Source organism: Pseudophryne corroboree, chromosome 4, assembly GCF_028390025.1.
Source record: "Pseudophryne corroboree isolate aPseCor3 chromosome 4, aPseCor3.hap2, whole genome shotgun sequence".
In the NCBI taxonomy this organism is placed as follows: domain Eukaryota; kingdom Metazoa; phylum Chordata; class Amphibia; order Anura; family Myobatrachidae; genus Pseudophryne; species Pseudophryne corroboree.
In genome coordinates this window covers 19,796,727-19,821,868 of record NC_086447.1, presented here as the reverse complement: position 1 = coordinate 19,821,868, position 25,142 = coordinate 19,796,727, and the positions used below count along the sequence as shown (strand labels likewise).

Below are 25,142 nucleotides of genomic sequence, written 5' to 3'. Positions count from 1 at the left end.
CCCCAATGCATCATTGAAATTCAAGCTGGAAAGATGATTTTGAAATATCAATTGTACATTTTGCATTGCTCTTCTGGTGACAATGTAGCTTGTTTTTGTCAATTACCATTTCAGTAATAGGGTAAAGAAAATTAAGTGGATTTCTGAAAGAAAACAATGCTGTCAATATACTATTAAAACAAATTAAAATGTTAAAAGTTATTGTACTTTAAGTAAAAATAAAAGAGTCAAAATATCAATTCCAGTTTTGGAAGAATTTAATTAACCAAAAAATAAGTGCACATAGCAGAGGATGGTTTTGATCCACCGACCTCTGGGTTATGGGCCCAGCACGCTTCCGCTGCGCCACTCTGCTGCTCATGTAAGTGTCAGAGATCCTGAAGTACTCACTCATCATGTGAAAGTACCAATGTGTTTCTTCGTTGGTCAATGGAAGAAAAATCTTGCAAAACTCTCCAGATTATTGCCTTTTTAACCTTTTTCTAGGAAACTTTCTAGATGAATGCTTTTTAGCCTTTGTCAGTAGATGCTTTTGCAAGCTGTCTCTGTGGTGCAATCGGTTAGCGCATTCGGCTGTTAACCGAAAGGTTGGTGGTTCAATCCCACCCAGGGACGTAATTGACCTTGTGATCAAATTTTGCTGATCTTTAAGTAGACAAGTCAAAATTTCAAACCACCTTTTATGGTGTAGGGTACCTGGCCTTCTCTGATGCAATCAGAGTCATATTTAATTAAGTCATTTTATAAAAAACAGGAAGCACAATTTAGCATTGGGGTTGCAGAGAAAAAAAATTATGCAGGCAAAGAAATCCAATTGAGTGATTAATCAGCTCTCCATTTTATGGCTTTATTTTTATGCTAACACATTTGCTCTCTGAAAAGTGTCCACAAAGCCAAGTCTCTGATTAACACCTTTGTAGGAATGGTTTTTCACCTATTACTGATTAAAACTTGCTTCATTGGAAAGGCAGCAAGATGCATCCTCATTACAATGTCCACTGAAATAATACAGGTTGACACCAGGAAACATAAACCTCACTGCATCCTTGCTGCTTTCTCAAGTGGGAATCTGTTTAATGTGAAAACCAGGTGATATCTAATCAGCACACAGGTAAGAAGTTAATAAAATCTTTCTTTAAGGGTGAAGATGTTTCTCACAAAACCGTTGCCCCAATGCATCATTGAAATTCAAGCTGGAAAGATGATTTTGAAATATCAATTGTACATTTTGCATTGCTCTTCTGGTGACAATGTAGCTTGTTTTTGTCAATTACCATTTCAGTAATAGGGTAAAGAAAATTAAGTGGATTTCTGAAAGAAAACAATGCTATCAATATACTATTAAAACAAATTAAAATGTTAAAAGTTATTGTACTTTAAGTAAAAATAAAAGAGTCAAAATATCAATTCCAGTTTTGGAAGAATTTAATTAACAAAAAAATAAGTGCACATAGCAGAGGATGGTTTCGATCCACCGACCTCTGGGTTATGGGCCCAGCACGCTTCCGCTGCACCACTCTGCTGTTCATGTAAGTGCCAGAGATCCTGAAGTACTCACTCATCATGTGAAAGTACCAATGTGTTTCTTCGTTGGTCAATGGAAGAAAAATCTTGCAAAACTCTCCAGATTATTGCCTTTTTAACCTTTTTCTAGGAAACTTTCTAGATGAATGCTTTTTAGTCTTTGTCAGCACATGCTTTTGCAAGCTGTCTCTGTGGCGCAATCGGTTAGCGCATTTGGCTGTTAACCGAAAGGTTGGTGGTTCAATCACACCCAGGGACGTAATTGACCTTGTGATCAAATTTTGGTGATCTTTAAGTAGACAAGTCAAAATTTCAAACCACCTCTTATAGTGTAGGGTACCTGGCCTTCTCTGATGCAGTCAGATTTGATTAAGTCATTTTATAAAAAACAGGAAGCACAATTTAGCATGGGGTTGCAGAGAAAAAAAATTATGCAGGCAGAGAAATCCAATTGAGTGATTAATCAGCTCTCCATTTTATGGCTTTATTTTTATGCTAACACATTTGCTCTCTGAAAAGTGTCCACAAAGCCAAGTCTCTGATTAACACCTTTGTAGGAATGGTTTTTCACCTATTACTGATTAAAACTTGCTTCATTGGAAAGGCAGCAAGATGCATCCTCATTACAATGTCCACTGAAATAATACAGGTTGACACCAGGAAACATAAACCTCACTGCATCCTTGCTGCTTTCTCAAGTGGGAATCTGTTTAATGTGAAAACCAGGTGATATCTAATCAGCACACAGGTAAGAAGTTAAGAAAATCTTTCTTTAAGGGTGAAGATGTTTCTCACAAAATCGTTGCCCCAATGCATCATTGAAATTCAAGCTGGAAAGATGATTTTGAAATATCAATTGTACATTTTGCATTGCTCTTCTGGTGACAATGTAGCTTGTTTTTGTCAATTACCATTTCAGTAATAGGGTAAAGAAAATTAAGTGGATTTCTGAAAGAAAACAATGCTGTCAATATACTATTAAAACAAATTAAAATGTTAAAAGTTATTGTACTTTAAGTAAAAATAAAAGAGTCAAAATATCAATTCCAGTTTTGGAAGAATTTAATTAACAAAAAAATAAGTGCACATAGCAAAGGATGGTTTCGATCCACCGACCTCTGGGTTATGGGCCCAGCACGCTTCCGCTGCGCCACTCTGCTGCCCACGTAAGTGTCAGAGATCCTGAAGTACTCACTCATCATGTGAAAGTACCAATGTGTTTCTTCGTTGGTCAATGGAAGAAAAATCTTGCAAAACTCTCCAGATTATTGCCTTTTTAACCTTTTTCTAGGAAACTTTCTAGATGAATGCTTTTTAGCCTTTGTTAGTACATGCTTTTGCAAGTTGTCTCTGTGGTGCAATCGGTTAGCGCATTCGGCTGTTAACCGAAAGGCTGGTGTTTCAATACCACCCAGGGACGTAATTGACCTTGTGATCAAATTTTGCTGATCTTTAAGTAGACAAGTCAAAATTTCAAACCACCTCTTATAGTGTAGGGTACCTGGCCTTCTCTGATGCAATCAGAGTCATATTTGATTAAGTCATTTTATAAAAAACAGGAAGCACAATTTAGCATGGGGTTGCAGAGAAAAAAAAATATGCAGGCAGAGAAATCCAATTGAGTGATTAATCAGCTCTCCATTTTATGGCTTTATTTTTATGCTAACACATTTGCTCTCTGAAAAGTGTCCACAAAGGCAAGTCTCTGATTAACAGCTTTGTAGGAATGGTTTTTCACCTATTACTGATTAAAACTTGCTTAATTGGAAAGGCAGCAAGATGCATCCTCATTACAATGTCCACTGAAATAATACAGTTTGACACCAGGAAACATAAACCTCACTGCATCCTTGCTGCTTTCTCAAGTGTGAATCTGTTTAATGTGAAAACCAGGTGATATCTAATCAGCACACAGGTAAGAAGTTAAGAAAATCTTTCTTTAAGGGTAAAGATGTTTCTCACAAAATCGTTGCCCCAATGCATCATTGAAATTCAAGATGGAAAGATGATTTTGAAATATCAATTGTACATTTTGCATTGCTCTTCTGGTGACAATGTAGCTTGTTTTTGTCAATTACCATTTCAGTAATAGGGTAAAGAAAATTAAGTGGATTTCTGAAAGAAAACAATGCTGTCAATATACTATTAAAACAAATTAAAATGTTAAAAGTTATTGTACTTTAAGTAAAAATAAAAGAGTCAAAATATCAATTCCAGTTTTGGAAGAATTTAATTAACAAAAAAATAAGTGCACATAGCAGAGGATGGTTTCGATCCACCGACCTCTGGATTATGGGCCCAGCACGCTTCCGCTGCGCCACTCTGCTGCCCACGTAAGTGTCCGAGATCCTGAAGTACTCACTCATCATGTGAAAGTACCAATGTGTTTCTTCGTTGGTCAATGGAAGAAAAATCTTGCAAAACTCTCTAGATTATTGCCTTTTTAACCTTTTTCTAGGAAACTTTCTAGATGAATGCTTTTTAGCCTTTGTTAGTACATGCTTTTGCAAGTTGTCTCTGTGGTGCAATCGGTTAGCGCATTCGGCTGTTAACCGAAAGGCTGGTGTTTCAATACCACCCAGGGACGTAATTGACCTTGTGATCAAATTTTGCTGATCTTTAAGTAGACAAGTCAAAATTTCAAACCACCTCTTATAGTGTAGGGTACCTGGCCTTCTCTGATGCAATCAGAGTCAGATTTGATTAAGTTATTTTATAAAAAACAGGAAGCACAATTTAGCATGGGGTTGCAGAGAAAAAAAAATATGCAGGCAGAGAAATCCAATTGAGTGATTAATCAGCTCTCCATTTGATGGCTTTATTTTTATGCTAACACATTTGCTCTCTGAAAAGTGTCCACAAAGGCAAGTCTCTGATTAACAGCTTTGTAGGAATGGTTTTTCACCTATTACTGATTAAAACTTGCTTCATTGGAAAGGCAGCAAGATGCATCCTCATTACAATGTCCACTGAAATAATACAGTTTGACACCAGGAAACATAAACCTCACTGCATCCTTGCTGCTTTCTCAAGTGGGAATCTGTTTAATGTGAAAACCAGGTGATATCTAATCAGCACACAGGTAAGAAGTTAAGAAAATCTTTCTTTAAGGGTGAAGATGTTTCTCACAAAATCGTTGCCCCAATGCATCATTGAAATTCAAGCTGTAAAGATGATTTTGAAATATCAATTGTACATTTTGCATTGCTCTTCTGGTGACAATGTAGCTTGTTTTTGTCAATTACCATTTCAGTAATAGGGTAAAGAAAATTAAGTGGATTTCTGAAAGAAAACAATGCTGTCAATATACTATTAAAAAAAATTAAAATGTTAAAAGTTATTGTACTTTAAGTAAAAATAAAATAGTCAAAATATCAATTCCAGTTTTGGAAAAATTTAATTAACAAAAAAATAAGTGCACACAGCAGAGGATGGTTTCGATCCACCAGCCTCTGGGTTATGGGCCCAGCACGCTTCCGCTGCGCCACTCTGCTGCTCACGTAAGTGTCAGAGATCCTGAAGTACTCACTCATCATGTGAAAGTACCAATGTGTTTCTTCGTTGGTCAATGGAAGAAAAATCTTGCAAAACTCTCCAGATTATTGCCTTTTTAACCTTTTTCTAGGAAACTTTCTAGATGAATGCTTTTTAGCCTTTGTCAGCACATGCTTTTGCAAGCTGTCTCTGTGGCGCAATCGGTTAGCGCATTCAGCTGTTAACCGAAAGGTTGGTGGTTCAATCCCACCCAGGGACGTAATTGACCTGGTGATCAAATTTTGGTGATCTTTAAGTAGACAAGTCAGAATTTCAAACCACCTCTTATAGTGTAGGGTACCTGGCCTTCTCTGATGCAATCAGAGTCAGATTTGATGAAGTCATTTTATAAAAAACAGGAAGCACAATTTAGCATGGGGTTGCAGAAAAAAAAATTATGCAGGTAGAGAAATCCAATTGAGTGATTAATCAGCTCTCCATTTTATGGCTTTATTTTTATGCTAACACATTTGCTCTCTGAAAAGTGTCCACAAAGCCAAGTCTCTGATTAACACCTTTGTAGGAATGGTTTTTCACCTATTACTGATTAAAACTTGCTTCATTGGAAAGGCAGCAAGATGCATCCTCATTACAATGTCCACTGAAATAATACAGGTTGACACCAGGAAACATAAACCTCACTGCATCCTTGCTGCTTTCTCAAGTGTGAATCTGTTTAATGTGAAAACCAGGTGATATCTAATCAGCACACAGGTAAGAAGTTAAGAAAATCTTTCTTTAAGGGTGAAGATGTTTCTCACAAAATCGTTGCCCCAATGCATCATTGAAATTCAAGCTGGAAAGATGATTTTGAAATATCAATTGTACATTTTGCATTGCTCTTCTGGTGACAATGTAGCTTGTTTTTGTCAATTACCATTTCAGTAATAGGGTAAAGAAAATTAAGTGGATTTCTGAAAGAAAACAATGCTGTCAATATACTATTAAAACAAATTAAAATGTTAAAAGTTATTGTACTTTAAGTAAAAATAAAAGAGTCAAAATATCAATTCCAGTTTTGGAAGAATTTAATTAACAAAAAAAAAGTGCACATAGCAGAGGATGGTTTCGATCCACCGACCTCTGGGTTATTGGCCCAGCACGCTTCCGCTGCGCCACTCTGCTGCCCACGTAAGTGTCAGAGATCCTGAAGTACTCACTCATCATGTGAAAGTACCAATGTGTTTCTTCGTTGGTCAATGGAAGAAAAATCTTGCAAAACTCTCCAGATTATTGCCTTTTTAACCTTTTTCTAGGAAACTTTCTAGATGAATGCTTTTTAGCCTTTGTTAGTACATGCTTTTGCAAGTTGTCTCTGTGGTGCAATCGGTTAGCGCATTCGGCTGTTAACCGAAAGGCTGGTGTTTCAATACCACCCAGGGACGTAATTGACCTTGTGATCAAATTTTGCTGATCTTTAAGTAGACAAGTCAAAATTTCAAACCACCTCTTATAGTGTAGGGTACCTGCCCTTCTCTGATGCAATCAGAGTCAGATTTGATTAAGTCATTTTATAAAAAACAGGAAACACAATTTAGCATGGGGTTGCAGAGAAAAAAAAATATGCAGGCAGAGAAATCCAATTGAGTGATTAATCAGCTCTCCATTTTATGGCTTTATTTTTATGCTAACACATTTGCTCTCTGAAAAGTGTCCACAAAGGCAAGTCTCTGATTAACACCTTTGTAGGAATGGTTTTTCACCTATTACTGATTAAAACTTGCTTAATTGGAAAGGCAGCAAGATGCATCCTCATTACAATGTCCACTGAAATAATACAGTTTGACACCAGGAAACATAAACCTCACTGCATCCTTGCTGCTTTCTCAAGTGTGAATCTGTTTAATGTGAAAACCAGGTGATATCTAATCAGCACACAGGTAAGAAGTTAAGAAAATCTTTCTTTAAGGGTAAAGATGTTTCTCACAAAATCGTTGCCCCAATGCATCATTGAAATTCAAGATGGAAATATGATTTTGAAATATCAATTGTACATTTTGCATTGCTCTTCTGGTGACAATGTAGCTTGTTTTTGTCAATTACCATTTCAGTAATAGGGTAAAGAAAATTAAGTGGATTTCTGAAAGAAAACAATGCTGTCAATATACTATTAAAACAACTTAAAATGTTAAAAGTTATTGTACTTTAAGTAAAAATAAAAGAGTCAAAATATCAATTCCAGTTTTGGAAGAATTTAATTAACAAAAAAAAAGTGCACATAGCAGAGGATGGTTTCGATCCACCGACCTCTGGGTTATTGGCCCAGCACGCTTCCGCTGCGCCACTCTGCTGCCCACGTAAGTGTCAGAGATCCTGAAGTACTCACTCATCATGTGAAAGTACCAATGTGTTTCTTCGTTGGTCAATGGAAGAAAAATCTTGCAAAACTCTCCAGATTATTGCCTTTTTAACCTTTTTCTAGGAAACTTTCTAGATGAATGCTTTTTAGCCTTTGTTAGTACATGCTTTTGCAAGTTGTCTCTGTGGTGCAATCGGTTAGCGCATTCGGCTGTTAACCGAAAGGCTGGTGTTTCAATACCACCCAGGGACGTAATTGACCTTGTGATCAAATTTTGCTGATCTTTAAGTAGACAAGTCAAAATTTCAAACCACCTCTTATAGTGTAGGGTACCTGCCCTTCTCTGATGCAATCAGAGTCAGATTTGATTAAGTCATTTTATAAAAAACAGGAAACACAATTTAGCATGGGGTTGCAGAGAAAAAAAAATATGCAGGCAGAGAAATCCAATTGAGTGATTAATCAGCTCTCCATTTTATGGCTTTATTTTTATGCTAACACATTTGCTCTCTGAAAAGTGTCCACAAAGGCAAGTCTCTGATTAACACCTTTGTAGGAATGGTTTTTCACCTATTACTGATTAAAACTTGCTTAATTGGAAAGGCAGCAAGATGCATCCTCATTACAATGTCCACTGAAATAATACAGTTTGACACCAGGAAACATAAACCTCACTGCATCCTTGCTGCTTTCTCAAGTGTGAATCTGTTTAATGTGAAAACCAGGTGATATCTAATCAGCACACAGGTAAGAAGTTAAGAAAATCTTTCTTTAAGGGTAAAGATGTTTCTCACAAAATCGTTGCCCCAATGCATCATTGAAATTCAAGATGGAAATATGATTTTGAAATATCAATTGTACATTTTGCATTGCTCTTCTGGTGACAATGTAGCTTGTTTTTGTCAATTACCATTTCAGTAATAGGGTAAAGAAAATTAAGTGGATTTCTGAAAGAAAACAATGCTGTCAATATACTATTAAAACAACTTAAAATGTTAAAAGTTATTGTACTTTAAGTAAAAATAAAAGAGTCAAAATATCAATTCCAGTTTTGGAAGAATTTAATTAACAAAAAAATAAGTGCACATAGCAGAGGATGGTTTTGATCCACCGACCTCTGGGTTATGGGCCCAGCACGCTTCCGCTGCGCCACTCTGCTGCTCACATAAGTGTCAGAGATCCTGAAGTACTCACTCATCATGTGAAAGTACCAATGTGTTTCTTCGTTGGTCAATGGAAGAAAAATCTTGCAAACCTCTCCAGATTATTGCCTTTTTAACCTTTTTCTAGGAAACTTTCTAGATGAATGCTTTTTAGCCTTTGTTAGTACATGCTTTTGCAAGTTGTCTCTATGGTGCAATCGGTTAGCGCATTCGGCTGTTAACCGAAAGGCTGGTGGTTCAATACCACCCAGGGACGTAATTGACCTTGTGATCAAATTTTGGTGATCTTTAAGTAGACAAGTCAAAATTTCAAACCACCTCTTATAGTGTAGGGTACCTGGCCTTCTCTGATGCAATCAGAGTCAGATTTGATTAAGTCATTTTATAAAAAACAGGAAGCACAATTTAGCATGGGGTTGCAGAGAAAAAAAAATATGCAGGCAGAGAAATCCAATTGAGTGATTAATCAGCTCTCCATTTTATGGCTTTATTTTTATGCTAACACATTTGCTCTCTGAAAAGTGTCCACAAAGGCAAGTCTCTGATTAATAGCTTTGTAGGAATGGTTTTTCACCTATTACTGATTAAAACTTGCTTCATTGGAAAGGCAGCAAGATGCATCCTCATTACAATGTCCACTGAAATAATACAGTTTGACACCAGGAAACATAAACCTCACTGCATCCTTGCTGCTTTCTCAAGTGGGAATCTGTTTAATGTGAAAACCAGGTGATATCTAATCAGCACACAGGTAAGAAGTTAAGAAAATCTTTCTTTAAGGGTGAAGATGTTTCTCACAAAATCGTTGCCCCAATGCATCATTGAAATTCAAGCTGTAAAGATGATTTTGAAATATCAATTGTACATTTTGCATTGCTCTTCTGGTGACAATGTAGCTTGTTTTTGTCAATTACCATTTCAGTAATAGGGTAAAGAAAATTAAGTGGATTTCTGAAAGAAAACAATGCTGTCAATATACTATTAAAAAAATTAAAATGTTAAAAGTTATTGTACTTTAAGTAAAAATAAAATAGTCAAAATATCAATTCCAGTTTTGGAAAAATGTATTTAACAAAAAAATAAGTGCACACAGCAGAGGATGGTTTCGATCCACCAGCCTCTGGGTTATGGGCCCAGCACGCTTCCGCTGCACCACTCTGCTGCTCATGTAAGTGTCAGAGATCCTGAAGTACTCACTCATCATGTGAAAGTACCAATGTGTTTCTTCGTTGGTCAATGGAAGAAAAATCTTGCAAAACTCTCCAGATTATTGCCTTTTTAACCTATTTCTAGGAAACTTTCTAGATGAATGCTTTTTAGCCTTTGTTAGTACATGCTTTTGCAAGTTGTCTCTGTGGTGCAATCGGTTAGCGCATTCGGCTGTTAACCGAAAGGCTGGTGTTTCAATACCACCCAGGGACGTAATTGACCTTGTGATCAAATTTTGCTGATCTTTAAGTAGACAAGTCAACATTTCAAACCACCTCTTATAGTGTAGGGTACCTGGCCTTCTCTGATGCAATCAGAGTCAGATTTCATTAAGTCATTTTATAAAAAACAGGAAGCACAATTCAGCATGGGGTTGCAGAGAAAAAAAAATATGCAGGCAGAGAAATCCAATTGAGTGATTAATCAGCTCTCCATTTTATGGCTTTATTTTTATGCTAACACATTTGCTCTCTGAAAAGTGTCCACAAAGGCAAGTCTCTGATTAACACCTTTGTAGGAATGGTTTTTCACCTATTACTGATTAAAACTTGCTTAATTGGAAAGGCAGCAAGATGCATCCTCATTACAATGTCCACTGAAATAATACAGTTTGACACCAGGAAACATAAACCTCACTGCATCCTTGCTGCTTTCTCAAGTGTGAATCTGTTTAATGTGAAAACCAGGTGATATCTAATCAGCACACAGGTAAGAAGTTAAGAAAATCTTTCTTTAAGGGTAAAGATGTTTCTCACAAAATCGTTGCCCCAATGCATCATTGAAATTCAAGATGGAAAGATGATTTTGAAATATCAATTGTACATTTTGCATTGCTCTTCTGGTGACAATGTAGCTTGTTTTTGTCAATTACCATTTCAGTAATAGGGTAAAGAAAATTAAGTGGATTTCTGAAAGAAAACAATGCTGTCAATATACTATTAAAACAACTTAAAATGTTAAAAGTTATTGTACTTTAAGTAAAAATAAAAGAGTCAAAATATCAATTCCAGTTTTGGAAGAATTTAATTAGCAAAAAAATAAGTGCACATAGCAGAGGATGGTTTCGATCCACCGACCTCGGGGTTATGGGCCCAGCACGCTTCTGCTGCGCCACTCTGCTGCTCACATAAGTGTCAGAGATCCTGAAGTACTCACTCATCATGTGAAAGTACCAATGTGTTTCTTCGTTGGTCAATGGAAGAAAAATCTTGCAAAACTCTCCAGATTATTGCCTTTTTAACCTTTTTCTAGGAAACTTTCTAGATGAATGCTTTTTAGCCTTTGTTAGTACATGCTTTTGCAAGTTGTCTCTATGGTGCAATCGGTTAGCGCATTCGGCTGTTAACCGAAAGGCTGGTGGTTCAATACCACCCAGGGACGTAATTGACCTTGTGATCAAACTTTGGTGATCTTTAAGTAGACAAGTAAAAATTTCAAACCACCTCTTATAGTGTAGGGTACCTGGCCTTCTCTGATGCAATCAGAGTCAGATTTGATTAAGTCATTTTATAAAAAACAGGAAGCACAATTTAACATGGGGTTGCAGAGGAAAAAAAATATGCAGGCAGAGAAATCCAATTGAGTGATTAATCAGCTCTCCATTTTATGGCTTTATTTTTATGCTAACACATTTGCTCTCTGAAAAGTGTCCACAAAGGCAAGTCTCTGATTAACAGCTTTGTAGGAATGGTTTTTCACCTATTACTGATTAAAACTTGCTTCATTGGAAAGGCAGCAAGATGCATCCTCATTACAATGTCCACTGAAATAATACAGTTTGACACCAGGAAACATAAACCTCACTGCATCCTTGCTGCTTTCTCAAGTGGGAATCTGTTTAATGTGAAAACCAGGTGATATCTAATCAGCACACAGGTAAGAAGTTAAGAAAATCTTTCTTTAAGGGTGAAGATGTTTCTCACAAAATCGTTGCCCCAATGCATCATTGAAATTCAAGCTGTAAAGATGATTTTGAAATATCAATTGTACATTTTGCATTGCTCTTCTGGTGACAATGTAGCTTGTTTTTGTCAATTACCATTTCAGTAATAGGGTAAAGAAAATTAAGTGGATTTCTGAAAGAAAACAATGCTGTCAATATACTTTTAAAACAAATTAAAATGTTAAAAGTTATTGTACTTTAAGTAAAAATAAAAGAGTCAAAATATCAATTCCAGTTTTGGAAAAATTTAATTAACAAAAAAATAAGTGCACACAGCAGAGGATGGTTTCGATCCACCAGCCTCTGGGTTATGAGCCTAGCATGCTTCCGCTGCGCCAGTCTGCTGCTCATGTAAGTGTCAGAGATCCTGAAGTACTCACTCATCATGTGAAAGTACCAATGTGTTTCTTCGTTGGTCAATGGAAGAAAAATCTTGCAAAACTCTCCAGATTATTGCCTTTTTAACCTTTTTCTAGGAAACTTTCTAGATGAATGCTTTTTAGCCTTTGTCAGCACATGCTTTTGCAATCTGTCTCTGTGGCGCAATCGGTTAGCGCATTCGGCTGTTAACCGAAAGGTTGGTGGTTCAATCCCACCCAGGGACGTAATTGACCTTGTGATCAAATTTTGGTGATCTTTAAGTAGACAAGTCAACATTTCAAACCACCTCTTATAGTGTAGGGTACCTGGCCTTCTCTGATGCAATCAGAGTCAGATTTCATTAAGTCATTTTATAAAAAACAGGAAGCACAATTCAGCATGGGGTTGCAGAGAAAAAAAAAAATATGCAGGCAGAGAAATCCAATTGAGTGATTAATCAGCTCTCCATTTTATGGCTTTATTTTTATGCTAACACATTTGCTCTCTGAAAAGTGTCCACAAAGGCAAGTCTCTGATTAACACCTTTGTAGGAATGGTTTTTCACCTATTACTGATTAAAACTTGCTTAATTGGAAAGGCAGCAAGATGCATCCTCATTACAATGTCCACTGAAATAATACAGTTTGACACCAGGAAACATAAACCTCACTGCATCCTTGCTGCTTTCTCAAGTGTGAATCTGTTTAATGTGAAAACCAGGTGATATCTAATCAGCACACAGGTAAGAAGTTAAGAAAATCTTTCTTTAAGGGTAAAGATGTTTCTCACAAAATCGTTGCCCCAATGCATCATTGAAATTCAAGATGGAAAGATGATTTTGAAATATCAATTGTACATTTTGCATTGCTCTTCTGGTGACAATGTAGCTTGTTTTTGTCAATTACCATTTCAGTAATAGGGTAAAGAAAATTAAGTGGATTTCTGAAAGAAAACAATGCTGTCAATATACTATTAAAACAACTTAAAATGTTAAAAGTTATTGTACTTTAAGTAAAAATAAAAGAGTCAAAATATCAATTCCAGTTTTGGAAGAATTTAATTAGCAAAAAAATAAGTGCACATAGCAGAGGATGGTTTCTATCCACCGACCTCGGGGTTATGGGCCCAGCACGCTTCCGCTGCGCCACTCTGCTGCTCACATAAGTGTCAGAGATCCTGAAGTACTCACTCATCATGTGAAAGTACCAATGTGTTTCTTCGTTGGTCAATGGAAGAAAAATCTTGCAAAACTCTCCAGATTATTGCCTTTTTAACCTTTTTCTAGGAAACTTTCTAGATGAATGCTTTTTAGCCTTTGTTAGTACATGCTTTTGCAAGTTGTCTCTATGGTGCAATCGGTTAGCGCATTCGGCTGTTAACCGAAAGGCTGGTGGTTCAATACCACCCAGGGACGTAATTGACCTTGTGATCAAACTTTGGTGATCTTTAAGTAGACAAGTAAAAATTTCAAACCACCTCTTATAGTGTAGGGTACCTGGCCTTCTCTGATGCAATCAGAGTCAGATTTGATTAAGTCATTTTATAAAAAACAGGAAGCACAATTTAACATGGGGTTGCAGAGAAAAAAAAATATGCAGGCAGAGAAATCCAATTGAGTGATTAATCAGCTCTCCATTTTATGGCTTTATTTTTATGCTAACACATTTGCTCTCTGAAAAGTGTCCACAAAGGCAAGTCTCTGATTAACAGCTTTGTAGGAATGGTTTTTCACCTATTACTGATTAAAACTTGCTTCATTGGAAAGGCAGCAAGATGCATCCTCATTACAATGTCCACTGAAATAATACAGTTTGACACCAGGAAACATAAACCTCACTGCATCCTTGCTGCTTTCTCAAGTGGGAATCTGTTTAATGTGAAAACCAGGTGATATCTAATCAGCACACAGGTAAGAAGTTAAGAAAATCTTTCTTTAAGGGTGAAGATGTTTCTCACAAAATCGTTGCCCCAATGCATCATTGAAATTCAAGCTGTAAAGATGATTTTGAAATATCAATTGTACATTTTGCATTGCTCTTCTGGTGACAATGTAGCTTGTTTTTGTCAATTACCATTTCAGTAATAGGGTAAAGAAAATTAAGTGGATTTCTGAAAGAAAACAATGCTGTCAATATACTTTTAAAACAAATTAAAATGTTAAAAGTTATTGTACTTTAAGTAAAAATAAAAGAGTCAAAATATCAATTCCAGTTTTGGAAAAATTTAATTAACAAAAAAATAAGTGCACACAGCAGAGGATGGTTTCGATCCACCAGCCTCTGGGTTATGAGCCTAGCATGCTTCCGCTGCGCCAGTCTGCTGCTCATGTAAGTGTCAGAGATCCTGAAGTACTCACTCATCATGTGAAAGTACCAATGTGTTTCTTCGTTGGTCAATGGAAGAAAAATCTTGCAAAACTCTCCAGATTATTGCCTTTTTAACCTTTTTCTAGGAAACTTTCTAGATGAATGCTTTTTAGCCTTTGTCAGCACATGCTTTTGCAATCTGTCACTGTGGCGCAATCGGTTAGCGCATTCGGCTGTTAACCGAAAGGTTGGTGGTTCAATCCCACCCAGGGACGTAATTGACCTTGTGATCAAATTTTGGTGATCTTTAAGTAGACAAGTCAAAATTTCAAACCACCTCTTATAGTGTAGGGTACCTGGCCTTCTCTGATGCAATCAGAGTCAGATTTGATTAAGTCATTTTATAAAAAACAGGAAGCACAATTTAGCATGGGGTTGCAGAGAAAAAAAATTATGCAGGCAGAGAAATCCAATTGAGTGATTAATCAGCTCTCCATTTTATGGCTTTATTTTTATGCTAACACATTTGCTCTCTGAAAAGTGTCCACAAAGCCAAGTCTCTGATTAACACCTTTGTAGGAATGGTTTTTCACCTATTACTGATTAAAACTTGCTTCATTGGAAAGGCAGCAAGATGCATCCTCATTACAATGTCCACTGAAATAATACAGGTTGACACCAGGAAACATAAACCTCACTGCATCCTTGCTGCTTTCTCAAGTGGGAATCTGTTTAATGTGAAAACCAGGTGATATCTAATCAGCACACAGGTAAGAAGTTAAGAAAATCTTTCTTTAAGGGTGAAGATGTTTCTCACAAAATCGTTGCCCCAATGCATCATTGAAATTCAAGCTGGAAAGATGATTTTGAAATATCAATTGTACATTTTGCATTGCTCTTCTGGTGACAATGTAGCTTGTTTTTGTCAATTACCATTTCAGTAATAGGGTAAAGAAAATTAAGTGGATTTCTGAAAGAAAACAATGCTGTCAATATACTATTAAAACAAATTAAAATGTTAAAAGTTATTGTACTTTAAGTAAAAATAAAATAGTCAAAATATCAATTCCAGTTTTGGAAAAATTTAATTAACAAAAAAATAAGTGCACACAGCAGAGAATGGTTTCGATCCACCAGCCTCTGGGTTATGGGCCCAGCACGCTTCCGCTGCGCCACTCTGCTGCTCATGTAAGTGTCAGAGATCCTGAAGTACTCACTCATCATGTGAAAGTACCAATGTGTTTCTTCGTTGGTCAATGGAAGAAAAATCTTGCAAAACTCTCCAGATTATTGCCTTTTTAACCTTTTTCTAGGAAACTTTCTAGATGAATGCTTTTTAGCCTTTGTCAGTAGATGCTTTTGCAAGCTGTCTCTGTGGTGCAATCGGTTAGCGCATTCGGCTGTTAACCGAAAGGTTGGTGGTTCAATCCCACCCAGGGACGTAATTGACCTTGTGATCAAATTTTGCTGATCTTTAAGTAGACATGTCTAAATTTCAAACCACCTCTTATGGTGTAGGGTACCTGGCCTTCTCTGATGCAATCAGAGTCATATTTGATTAAGTCATTTTATAAAAAACAGGAAGCACAATTTAGCATGGGGTTGCAGAGAAAAAAAATTATGCAGGCAGAGAAATCCAATTGAGTGATTAATCAGCTCTCCATTTTATGGCTTTATTTTTATGCTAACACATTTGCTCTCTGAAAAGTGTCCACAAAGCCAAGTCTCTGATTAACACCTTTGTAGGAATGGTTTTTCACCTATTACTGATTAAAACTTGCTTCATTGGAAAGGCAGCAAGATGCATCCTCATTACAATGTCCACTGAAATAATACAGGTTGACACCAGGAAACATAAACCTCACTGCATCCTTGCTGCTTTCTCAAGTGGGAATCTGTTTAATGTGAAAACCAGGTGATATCTAATCAGCACACAGGTAAGAAGTTAAGAAAATCTTTCTTTAAGGGTGAAGATGTTTCTCACAAAATCGTTGCCCCAATGCATCATTGAAATTCAAGCTGGAAAGATGATTTTGAAATATCAATTGTACATTTTGCATTGCTCTTCTGGTGACAATGTAGCTTGTTTTTGTCAATTACCATTTCAGTAATAGGGTAAAGAAAATTAAGTGGATTTCTGAAAGAAAACAATGCTGTCAATATACTATTAAAACAAATTAAAATGTTAAAAGTTATTGTACTTTAAGTAAAAATAAAAGAGTCAAAATATCAATTCCAGTTTTGGAAGAATTTAATTAACAAAAAAAATAAGTGCACATAGCAGAGGATGGTTTCGATCCACCAACCTCTGGGTTATGGGTCCAGGACGCTTCCGCTGCGCCACTCTGCTGCTCATGTAAGTGTCAGAGATCCTGAAGTACTCACTCATCATGTGAAAGTACCAATGTGTTTCTTCGTTGGTCAATGGAAGAAAAATCTTGCAAAACTCTCCAGATTATTGCCTTTTTAACCTTTTTCTAGGAAACTTTCTAGATGAATGCTTTTTAGCCTTTGTCAGCACATGCTTTTGCAATCTGTCTCTGTGGCGCAATTGGTTAGCGCATTCGGCTGTTAACCGAAAGGTTGGTGGTTCAATCCCACCCAGGGACGTAATTGACCTTGTGATCAAATTTTGGTCATCTTTAAGTAGACAAGTCAAAATTTCAAACCACCTCTTATAGTGTAGGGTACCTGGCCTTCTCTGATGCAATCAGAGTCAGATTTGATTAAGTCATTTTATAAAAAACAGGAAGCACAATTTAGCATGGGGTTGCAGAGAAAAAAAAATTATGCAGGCAGAGAAATCCAATTGAGTGATTAATCAGCTCTCCATTTTATGGCTTTATTTTTATGCTAACACATTTGCTCTCTGAAAAGTGTCCACAAAGCCAAGTCTCTGATTAACACCTTTGTAGGAATGGTTTTTCACCTATTACTGATTAAAACTTGCTTCATTGGAAAGGCAGCAAGATGCATCCTCATTACAATGTCCACTGAAATAATACAGGTTGACACCAGGAAACATAAACCTCACTGCATCCTTGCTGCTTTCTCAAGTGGGAATCTGTTTAATGTGAAAACCAGGTGATATCTAATCAGCACACAGGTAAGAAGTTAAGAAAATCTTTCTTTAAGGGTGAAGATGTTTCTCACAAAATCGTTGCCCCAATGCATCATTGAAATTCAAGCTGGAAAGATGATTTTGAAATATCAATTGTACATTTTGCATTGCTCTTCTGGTGACAATGTAGCTTGTTTTTGTCAATTACCATTTCAGTAATAGGGTAAAGAAAATTAAGTGGATTTCTGAAAGAAAACAATGCTGTCAATATACTATTAAAACAAATTAAAATGTTAAAAGTTATTGTACTTTAAGTAAAAATAAAATAGTCAAAATATCAATTCCAGTTTTGGAAAAATTTAATTAACAAAAAAATAAGTGCACACAGCAGAGAATGGCTTCGATCCACCAGCCTCTGGTTTATGGGCCCAGCACGCTTCCGCTGCGCCACTCTGCTGCTCATGTAAGTGTCAGAGATCCTGAAGTACTCACTCATCATGTGAAAGTACCAATGTGTTTCTTCATTGGTCAATGGAAGAAAAATCTTGCAAAACTCTCCAGATTATTGCCTTTTTAACCTTTTTCTAGGAAACTTTCTAGATGAATGCTTTCTAGCCTTTGTCAGTAGATGCTTTTGCAAGCTGTCTCTGTGGTGCAATCGGTTAGCGCATTCGGCTGTTAACCGAAAGGTTGGTGGTTCAATCCCACCCAGGGACGTAATTGACCTTGTGATCAAATTTTGCTGATCTTTAAGTAGACATGTCTAAATTTCAAACCACCTCTTATGGTGTAGGGTACCTGGCCTTCTCTGATGCAATCAGAGTCATATTTGATTAAGTCATTTTATAAAAAACAGGAAGCACAATTTAGCATGGGGTTGCAGAGAAAAAAAATTATGCAGGCAGAGAAATCCAATTGAGTGATTAATCAGCTCTCCATTTTATGGCTTTATTTTTATGCTAACACATTTGCTCTCTGAAAAGTGTCCACAAAGCCAAGTCTCTGATTAACACCTTTGTAGGAATGGTTTTTCACCTATTACTGATTAAAACTTGCTTCATTGGAAAGGCAGCAAGATGCATCCTCATTACAATGTCCACTGAAATAATACAGGTTGACACCAGGAAACATAAACCTCACTGCATCCTTGCTGCTTTCTCAAGTGGGAATCTGTTTAATGTGAAAACCAGGTGATATCTAATCAGCACACAGGTAAGAAGTTAAGAAAATCTTTCTTTAAGGGTGAAGATGTTTCTCACAAAATCGTTGCCCCAATGCATCATTGAAATTCAAGCTGGAAAGATGATTTTGAAATATCAATTGTACATTTTGCATTGCTCTTCTGGTGACAATGTAGCTTGTTTTTGTCAATTACCATTTCAGTAATAGGGTAAAGAAAATTAAGTGGATTTCTGAAAGAAAACAATGCTGTCAATATACTATTAAAACAAATTAAAATGTTAAAAGTTATTGTACTTTAAGTAAAAATAAAAGAGTCAAAATATCAATTCCAGTTTTGGAAGAATTTAATTAACAAAAAAAATAAGTGCACATAGCAGAGGATGGTTTCGATCCACCAACCTCTGGGTTATGGGTCCAGGACGCTTCCGCTGCGCCACTCTGCTGCTCATGTAAGTGTCAGAGATCCTGAAGTACTCACTCATCATGTGAAAGTACCAATGTGTTTCTTCGTTGGTCAATGGAAGAAAAATCTTGCAAAACTCTCCAGATTATTGCCTTTTTAACCTTTTTCTAGGAAACTTTCTAGATGAATGCTTTTTAGCCTTTGTCAGCACATGCTTTTGCAATCTGTCTCTGTGGCGCAATTGGTTAGCGCATTCGGCTGTTAACCGAAAGGTTGGTGGTTCAATCCCACCCAGGGACGTAATTGACCTTGTGATCAAATTTTGGTGATCTTTAAGTAGACAAGTCAAAATTTCAAACCACCTCTTATAGTGTAGGGTACCTGGCCTTCTCTGATGCAATCAGAGTCAGATTTGATTAAGTCATTTTATAAAAAACAGGAAGCACAATTTAGCATGGGGTTGCAGAGAAAAAAAATTATGCAGGCAGAGAAATCCAATTGAGTGATTAATCAGCTCTCCATTTTATGGCTTTATTTTTATGCTAACACATTTGCTCTCTGAAAAGTGTCCACAAAGCCAAGTCTCTGATTAACACCTTTGTAGGAATGGTTTTTCACCTATTACTGATTAAAACTTGCTTCATTGGAAAGGCAGCAAGATGCATCCTCATTACAATGTCCACTGAAATAATACAGGTTGACACCAGGAAACATAAACCTCACTGCATCCTTGCTGCTTTCTCAAGTGGGAATCTGTTTAATGTGAAAACCAGGTGATATCTAATCAGCACACAGGTAAGAAGTTAAGAAAATCTTTCTTTAAGGGTGAAGATGTTTCTCACAAAATCGTTGCCCCAATGCATCATTGAAATTCAAGCTGGAAAGATGATTTTGAAATATCAATTGTACATTTTGCATTGCTCTTCTGGTGACAATGTAGCTTGTTTTTGTCAATTACCATTTCAGTAATAGGGTAAAGAAAATTAAGTGGATTTCTGAAAGAAAACAATGCTGTCAATATACTATTAAAACAAATTAAAATGTTAAAAGTTATTGTACTTTAAGTAAAAATAAAATAGTCAAAATATCAATTCCAGTTTTGGAAAAATTTAATTAACAAAAAAATAAGTGCACACAGCAGAGAATGGCTTCGATCCACCAGCCTCTGGTTTATGGGCCCAGCACGCTTCCGCTGCGCCACTCTGCTGCTCATGTAAGTGTCAGAGATCCTGAAGTACTCACTCATCATGTGAAAGTACCAATGTGTTTCTTCATTGGTCAATGGAAGAAAAATCTTGCAAAACTCTCCAGATTATTGCCTTTTTAACCTTTTTCTAGGAAACTTTCTAGATGAATGCTTTCTAGCCTTTGTCAGTAGATGCTTTTGCAAGCTGTCTCTGTGGTGCAATCGGTTAGCGCATTCGGCTGTTAACCGAAAGGTTGGTGGTTCAATCCCACCCAGGGACGTAATTGACCTTGTGATCAAATTTTGCTGATCTTTAAGTAGACATGTCTAAATTTCAAACCACCTCTTATGGTGTAGGGTACCTGGCCTTCTCTGATGCAATCAGAGTCATATTTGATTAAGTCATTTTATAAAAAACAGGAAGCACAATTTAGCATGGGGTTGCAGAGAAAAAAAATTATGCAGGCAGAGAAATCCAATTGAGTGATTAATCAGCTCTCCATTTTATGGCTTTATTTTTATGCTAACACATTTGCTCTCTGAAAAGTGTCCACAAAGCCAAGTCTCTGATTAACACCTTTGTAGGAATGGTTTTTCACCTATTACTGATTAAAACTTGCTTCATTGGAAAGGCAGCAAGATGCATCCTCATTACAATGTCCACTGAAATAATACAGGTTGACACCAGGAAACATAAACCTCACTGCATCCTTGCTGCTTTCTCAAGTGGGAATCTGTTTAATGTGAAAACCAGGTGATATCTAATCAGCACACAGGTAAGAAGTTAAGAAAATCTTTCTTTAAGGGTGAAGATGTTTCTCACAAAATCGTTGCCCCAATGCATCATTGAAATTCAAGCTGGAAAGATGATTTTGAAATATCAATTGTACATTTTGCATTGCTCTTCTGGTGATAATGTAGCTTGTTTTTGTCAATTACCATTTCAGTAATAGGGTAAAGAAAATTAAGTGGATTTCTGAAAGAAAACAATGCTGTCAATATACTATTAAAACAAATTAAAATGTTAAAAGTTATTGTACTTTAAGTAAAAATAAAAGAGTCAAAATATCAATTCCAGTTTTGGAAGAATTTAATTAACAAAAAAATAAGTGCACATAGCAGAGGATGGTTTCGATCCACCAACCTCTGGGTTATGGGCCCAGCACGCTTCCGCTGCGCAACTCTGCTTCTCATGTAAGTGCCAGAGATCCTGAAGTACTCACTCATCATGTGAAAGTACCAATGTGTTTCTTCGTTGGTCAATGGAAGAAAAATCTTGCAAAACTCTCCAGATTATTGCCTTTTTAACCTTTTTCTAGGAAACTTTCTAGATGAATGCTTTTTAGGCTTTGTTAGTACATGCTTTTGCAAGTTGTCTCTGTGGTGCAATCGGTTAGCGCATTCGGCTGTTAACCGAAAGGCTGGTGGTTCAATACCACCCAGGGACGTAATTGACCTTGTGATCAAATTTTGCTGATCTTTAAGTAGACACGTCAAAATTTCAAACCACCTCTTATAGTGTAGGGTACCTGGCCTTCTCTGATGCAATCAGAGTCAGATTTGATTAAGTCATTTTATAAAAAACAGGAAGCACAATTTAGCATGGGGTTGCAGAGAAAAAAAATTATGCAGGCAGAGAAATCCAATTGAGTGATTAATCAGCTCTCCATTTTATGGCTTTATTTTTATGCTAACACATTTGCTCTCTGAAAAGTGTCCACAAAGCCAAGTCTCTGATTAACACCTTTGTAGGAATGGTTTTTCACCTATTATTGATTAAAACTTGCTTCATTGGAAAGGCAGCAAGATGCATCCTCATTACAATGTCCACTGAAATAATACAGGTTGACACCAGGAAACATAAACCTCACTGCATCCTTGCTGCTTTCTCAAGTGGGAATCTGTTTAATGTGAAAACCAGGTGATATCTAATCAGCACACAGGTAAGAAGTTAAGAAAATCTTTCTTTAAGGGTGAAGATGTTTCTCACAAAATCGTTGCCCCAATGCATCATTGAAATTCAAGCTGGAAAGATGATTTTGCAATATCAATTGTACATTTTGCATTGCTCTTCTGGTGACAATGTAGCTTGTTTTTGTCAATTACCATTTCAGTAATAGGGTAAAGAAAATTAAGTGGATTTCTGAAAGAAAACAATGCTGTCAATATACTATTAAAACAAATTAAAATGTTAAAAGTTATTGTACTTTAAGTAAAAATAAAAGAGTCAAAATATCAATTCCAGTTTTGGAAGAATTTAATTAACAAAAAAAAAAAAGTGGACATAGCAGAGGATGGTTTCGATCCACCAACCTCTGGGTTATGAGCCCAGCACGCTTCCGCTGCGCCACTCTGCTGCTCATGTAAGTGTCAGAGATCCTGAAGTACTCACTCATCATGTGAAAGTACCAATGTGTTTCTTCGTTGGTCAATGGAAGAAAAATCTTGCAAAACTCTCCAGATTATTGCCTTTTTAACCTTTTTCTAGGAAACTTTCTAGATGAATGCTTTTTAGCCTTTGTCAGTACATGCTTTTGCAAGCTGTCTCTGTGGCGCAATCGGTTAGCGCATTCGGCTGTTAACCGAAAGGTTGGTGGTTCAATCCCACCCAGGGACGTAATTGACCTTGTGATCAAATTTTGGTGATCTTTAAGTAGACAAGTCAAAATTTCAAACCACCTTTTATGGTGTAGGGTACCTGGCCATCTCTGATGCAATCAGAGTCATATTTGATTAAGTCATTTTATAAAAAACAGGAAGCACAATTTAGCATTGGGGTTGCAGAGAAAAAAAATTATGCAGGCAGAGAAATCCAATTGAGTGATTAATCAGCTCTCCATTTTATGGCTTTATTTTTATGCTAACACATTTGCTCTCTGAAAAGTGTCCACAAAGCCAAGTCTCTGATTAACACCTTTGTAGGAATGGTTTTTCACCTATTACTGATTAAAACTTGCTTCATTGGAAAGGCAGCAAGATGCACCCTCATTACAATGTCCACTGAAATAATACAGGTTGACACCAGGAAACATAAACCTCACTGCATCCTTGCTGCTTTCTCAAGTGGGAATCTGTTTAATGTGGAAACCAGGTGATATCTAATCAGCACACAGGTAAGAAGTTAAGAAAATCTTTCTTTAAGGGTGAAGATGTTTCTCACAAAATCGTTGCCCCAATGCATCATTGAAATTCAAGCTGGAAAGATGATTTTGAAATATCAATTGTACATTTTGCATTGCTCTTCTGGTGACAATGTAGCTTGTTTTTGTCAATTACCATTTCAGTAATAGGGTAAAGAAAATTAAGTGGATTTCTGAAAGAAAACAATGCTGTCAATATACTATTAAAACAAATTAAAATGTTAAAAGTTATTGTACTTTAAGTAAAAATAAAAGAGTCAAAATATCAATTCCAGTTTTGGAAGAATTTAATTAACAAAAAAATAAGTGAACATAGCAGAGGATGGTTTCGATCCACCGACCTCAGGGTTATGGGCCCAGCACGCTTCCGCTGTGCCACTCTGCTGCTCATGTAAGTGCAAGAGATCCTGAAGTACTCACTCATCATGTGAAAGTACCAATGTGTTTCTTCGTTGGTCAATGGAAGAAAAATCTTGCAAAACTCTCCAGATTATTGCCTTTTTAACCTTTTTCTAGGAAACTTTCTAGATGAATGCTTTTTAGCCTTTGTTAGTACATGCTTTTGCAAGTTGTCTCTGTGGTGCAATCGGTTAGAGCATTTGGCTGTTAACCGAAAGGCTGGTGGTTCAATACCACCCAGGGATGTAATTGACCTTGTGATCAAATTTTGCTGATCTTTAAGTAGACAAGTCAAAATTTCAAACCACCTCTTATAGTGTAGGGTACCTGGCCTTCTCTGATGCAATCAGAGTCAGATTTGATGAAGTCATTTTATAAAAAACAGGAAGCACAATTTAGCATGGGGTTGCAGAGAAAAAAAATTATGCAGGCAGAGAAATCCAATTGAGTGATTAATCAGCTCTCCATTTTATGGCTTTATTTTTATGCTAACACATTTGCTCTCTGAAAAGTGTCCACAAAGCCAAGTCTCTGATTAACACCTTTGTAGGAATGGTTTTTCACCTATTACTGATTAAAACTTGCTTCATTGGAAAGGCAGCAAGATGCATCCTCATTACAATGTCCACTGAAATAATACAGGTTGACACCAGGAAACATAAACCTCACTGCATCCTTGCTGCTTTCTCAAGTGGGAATCTGTTTAATGTGAAAACCAGGTGATATCTAATCAGCACACAGGTAAGAAGTTAAGAAAATCTTTCTTTAAGGGTGAAGATGTTTCTCACAAAATCGTTGCCCCAATGCATCATTGAAATTCAAGCTGGAAAGATGATTTTGAAATATCAATTGTACATTTTGCATTGCTCTTCTGGTGACAATGTAGCTTGTTTTTGTCAATTACCATTTCAGTAATAGGGTAAAGAAAATTAAGTGGATTTCTGAAAGAAAACAATGCTGTCAATATACTATTAAAACAAATTAAAATGTTAAAAGTTATTGTACTTTAAGTAAAAATAAAAGAGTCAAAATATCAATTCCAGTTTTGGAAGAATTTAATTAACAAAAAAATAAGTGCACATAGCAGAGGATGGTTTCGATCCACCGACCTCTGGGTTATGGGCCCAGCACGCTTCCGCTGCGCCACTCTGCTGCTCATGTAAGTGTCAGAGATCCTGAAGTACTCACTCATCATGTGAAAGTACCAATGTGTTTCTTCGTTGGTCAATGGAAGAAAAATCTTGCAAAACTCTCCAGATTATTGCCTTTTTAAACTTTTTCTAGGAAACTTTCTAGATGAATGCTTTTTAGCCTTTGTCAGTACATGCTTTTGCAAGCTGTCTCTGTGGCGCAATCGGTTAGCGCATTCGGCTGTTAACCGAAAGGTTGGTGGTTCAATCCCACCCGGGGACGTAATTGACCTTGTGATCAAAT

The 25,142-nt window shown here is 36.6% G+C and overlaps 16 non-coding genes across 16 annotated transcripts; 12 read left to right on the top strand and 4 right to left on the bottom strand.

Annotated features, from left to right (window-relative positions):
• Positions 1-541: 541 nt before the first annotated feature.
• TRNAN-GUU (transfer RNA asparagine (anticodon GUU)) lies at positions 542-615 on the top strand. The gene has a single exon. It is a non-coding gene; the product is annotated as a tRNA-Asn (tRNA).
• A 4,589-nt stretch (positions 616-5,204) lies between these two features.
• Positions 5,205-5,278, top strand: TRNAN-GUU (transfer RNA asparagine (anticodon GUU)). The gene has a single exon. It is a non-coding gene; the product is annotated as a tRNA-Asn (tRNA).
• Positions 5,279-6,111: 833 nt separating this feature from the next.
• On the bottom strand, positions 6,112-6,183 carry TRNAI-AAU (transfer RNA isoleucine (anticodon AAU)). The gene has a single exon. It is a non-coding gene; the product is annotated as a tRNA-Ile (tRNA).
• A 1,094-nt stretch (positions 6,184-7,277) lies between these two features.
• On the bottom strand, positions 7,278-7,349 carry TRNAI-AAU (transfer RNA isoleucine (anticodon AAU)). The gene has a single exon. It is a non-coding gene; the product is annotated as a tRNA-Ile (tRNA).
• A 4,853-nt stretch (positions 7,350-12,202) lies between these two features.
• Positions 12,203-12,276, top strand: TRNAN-GUU (transfer RNA asparagine (anticodon GUU)). The gene has a single exon. It is a non-coding gene; the product is annotated as a tRNA-Asn (tRNA).
• Positions 12,277-14,538: 2,262 nt separating this feature from the next.
• TRNAN-GUU (transfer RNA asparagine (anticodon GUU)) lies at positions 14,539-14,612 on the top strand. Its single transcript has one exon. It is a non-coding gene; the product is annotated as a tRNA-Asn (tRNA).
• A 1,093-nt stretch (positions 14,613-15,705) lies between these two features.
• Positions 15,706-15,779, top strand: TRNAN-GUU (transfer RNA asparagine (anticodon GUU)). The gene has a single exon. It is a non-coding gene; the product is annotated as a tRNA-Asn (tRNA).
• Positions 15,780-16,873: 1,094 nt separating this feature from the next.
• TRNAN-GUU (transfer RNA asparagine (anticodon GUU)) lies at positions 16,874-16,947 on the top strand. The gene has a single exon. It is a non-coding gene; the product is annotated as a tRNA-Asn (tRNA).
• Positions 16,948-18,041: 1,094 nt separating this feature from the next.
• TRNAN-GUU (transfer RNA asparagine (anticodon GUU)) lies at positions 18,042-18,115 on the top strand. The gene has a single exon. It is a non-coding gene; the product is annotated as a tRNA-Asn (tRNA).
• Positions 18,116-19,209: 1,094 nt separating this feature from the next.
• Positions 19,210-19,283, top strand: TRNAN-GUU (transfer RNA asparagine (anticodon GUU)). The gene has a single exon. It is a non-coding gene; the product is annotated as a tRNA-Asn (tRNA).
• A 1,093-nt stretch (positions 19,284-20,376) lies between these two features.
• On the top strand, positions 20,377-20,450 carry TRNAN-GUU (transfer RNA asparagine (anticodon GUU)). The gene has a single exon. It is a non-coding gene; the product is annotated as a tRNA-Asn (tRNA).
• Positions 20,451-21,543: 1,093 nt separating this feature from the next.
• On the top strand, positions 21,544-21,617 carry TRNAN-GUU (transfer RNA asparagine (anticodon GUU)). The gene has a single exon. It is a non-coding gene; the product is annotated as a tRNA-Asn (tRNA).
• An 837-nt stretch (positions 21,618-22,454) lies between these two features.
• Positions 22,455-22,526, bottom strand: TRNAM-CAU (transfer RNA methionine (anticodon CAU)). The gene has a single exon. It is a non-coding gene; the product is annotated as a tRNA-Met (tRNA).
• A 186-nt stretch (positions 22,527-22,712) lies between these two features.
• On the top strand, positions 22,713-22,786 carry TRNAN-GUU (transfer RNA asparagine (anticodon GUU)). Its single transcript has one exon. It is a non-coding gene; the product is annotated as a tRNA-Asn (tRNA).
• A 2,003-nt stretch (positions 22,787-24,789) lies between these two features.
• TRNAM-CAU (transfer RNA methionine (anticodon CAU)) lies at positions 24,790-24,861 on the bottom strand. Its single transcript has one exon. It is a non-coding gene; the product is annotated as a tRNA-Met (tRNA).
• Positions 24,862-25,047: 186 nt separating this feature from the next.
• On the top strand, positions 25,048-25,121 carry TRNAN-GUU (transfer RNA asparagine (anticodon GUU)). The gene has a single exon. It is a non-coding gene; the product is annotated as a tRNA-Asn (tRNA).
• Positions 25,122-25,142: the final 21 nt, after the last annotated feature.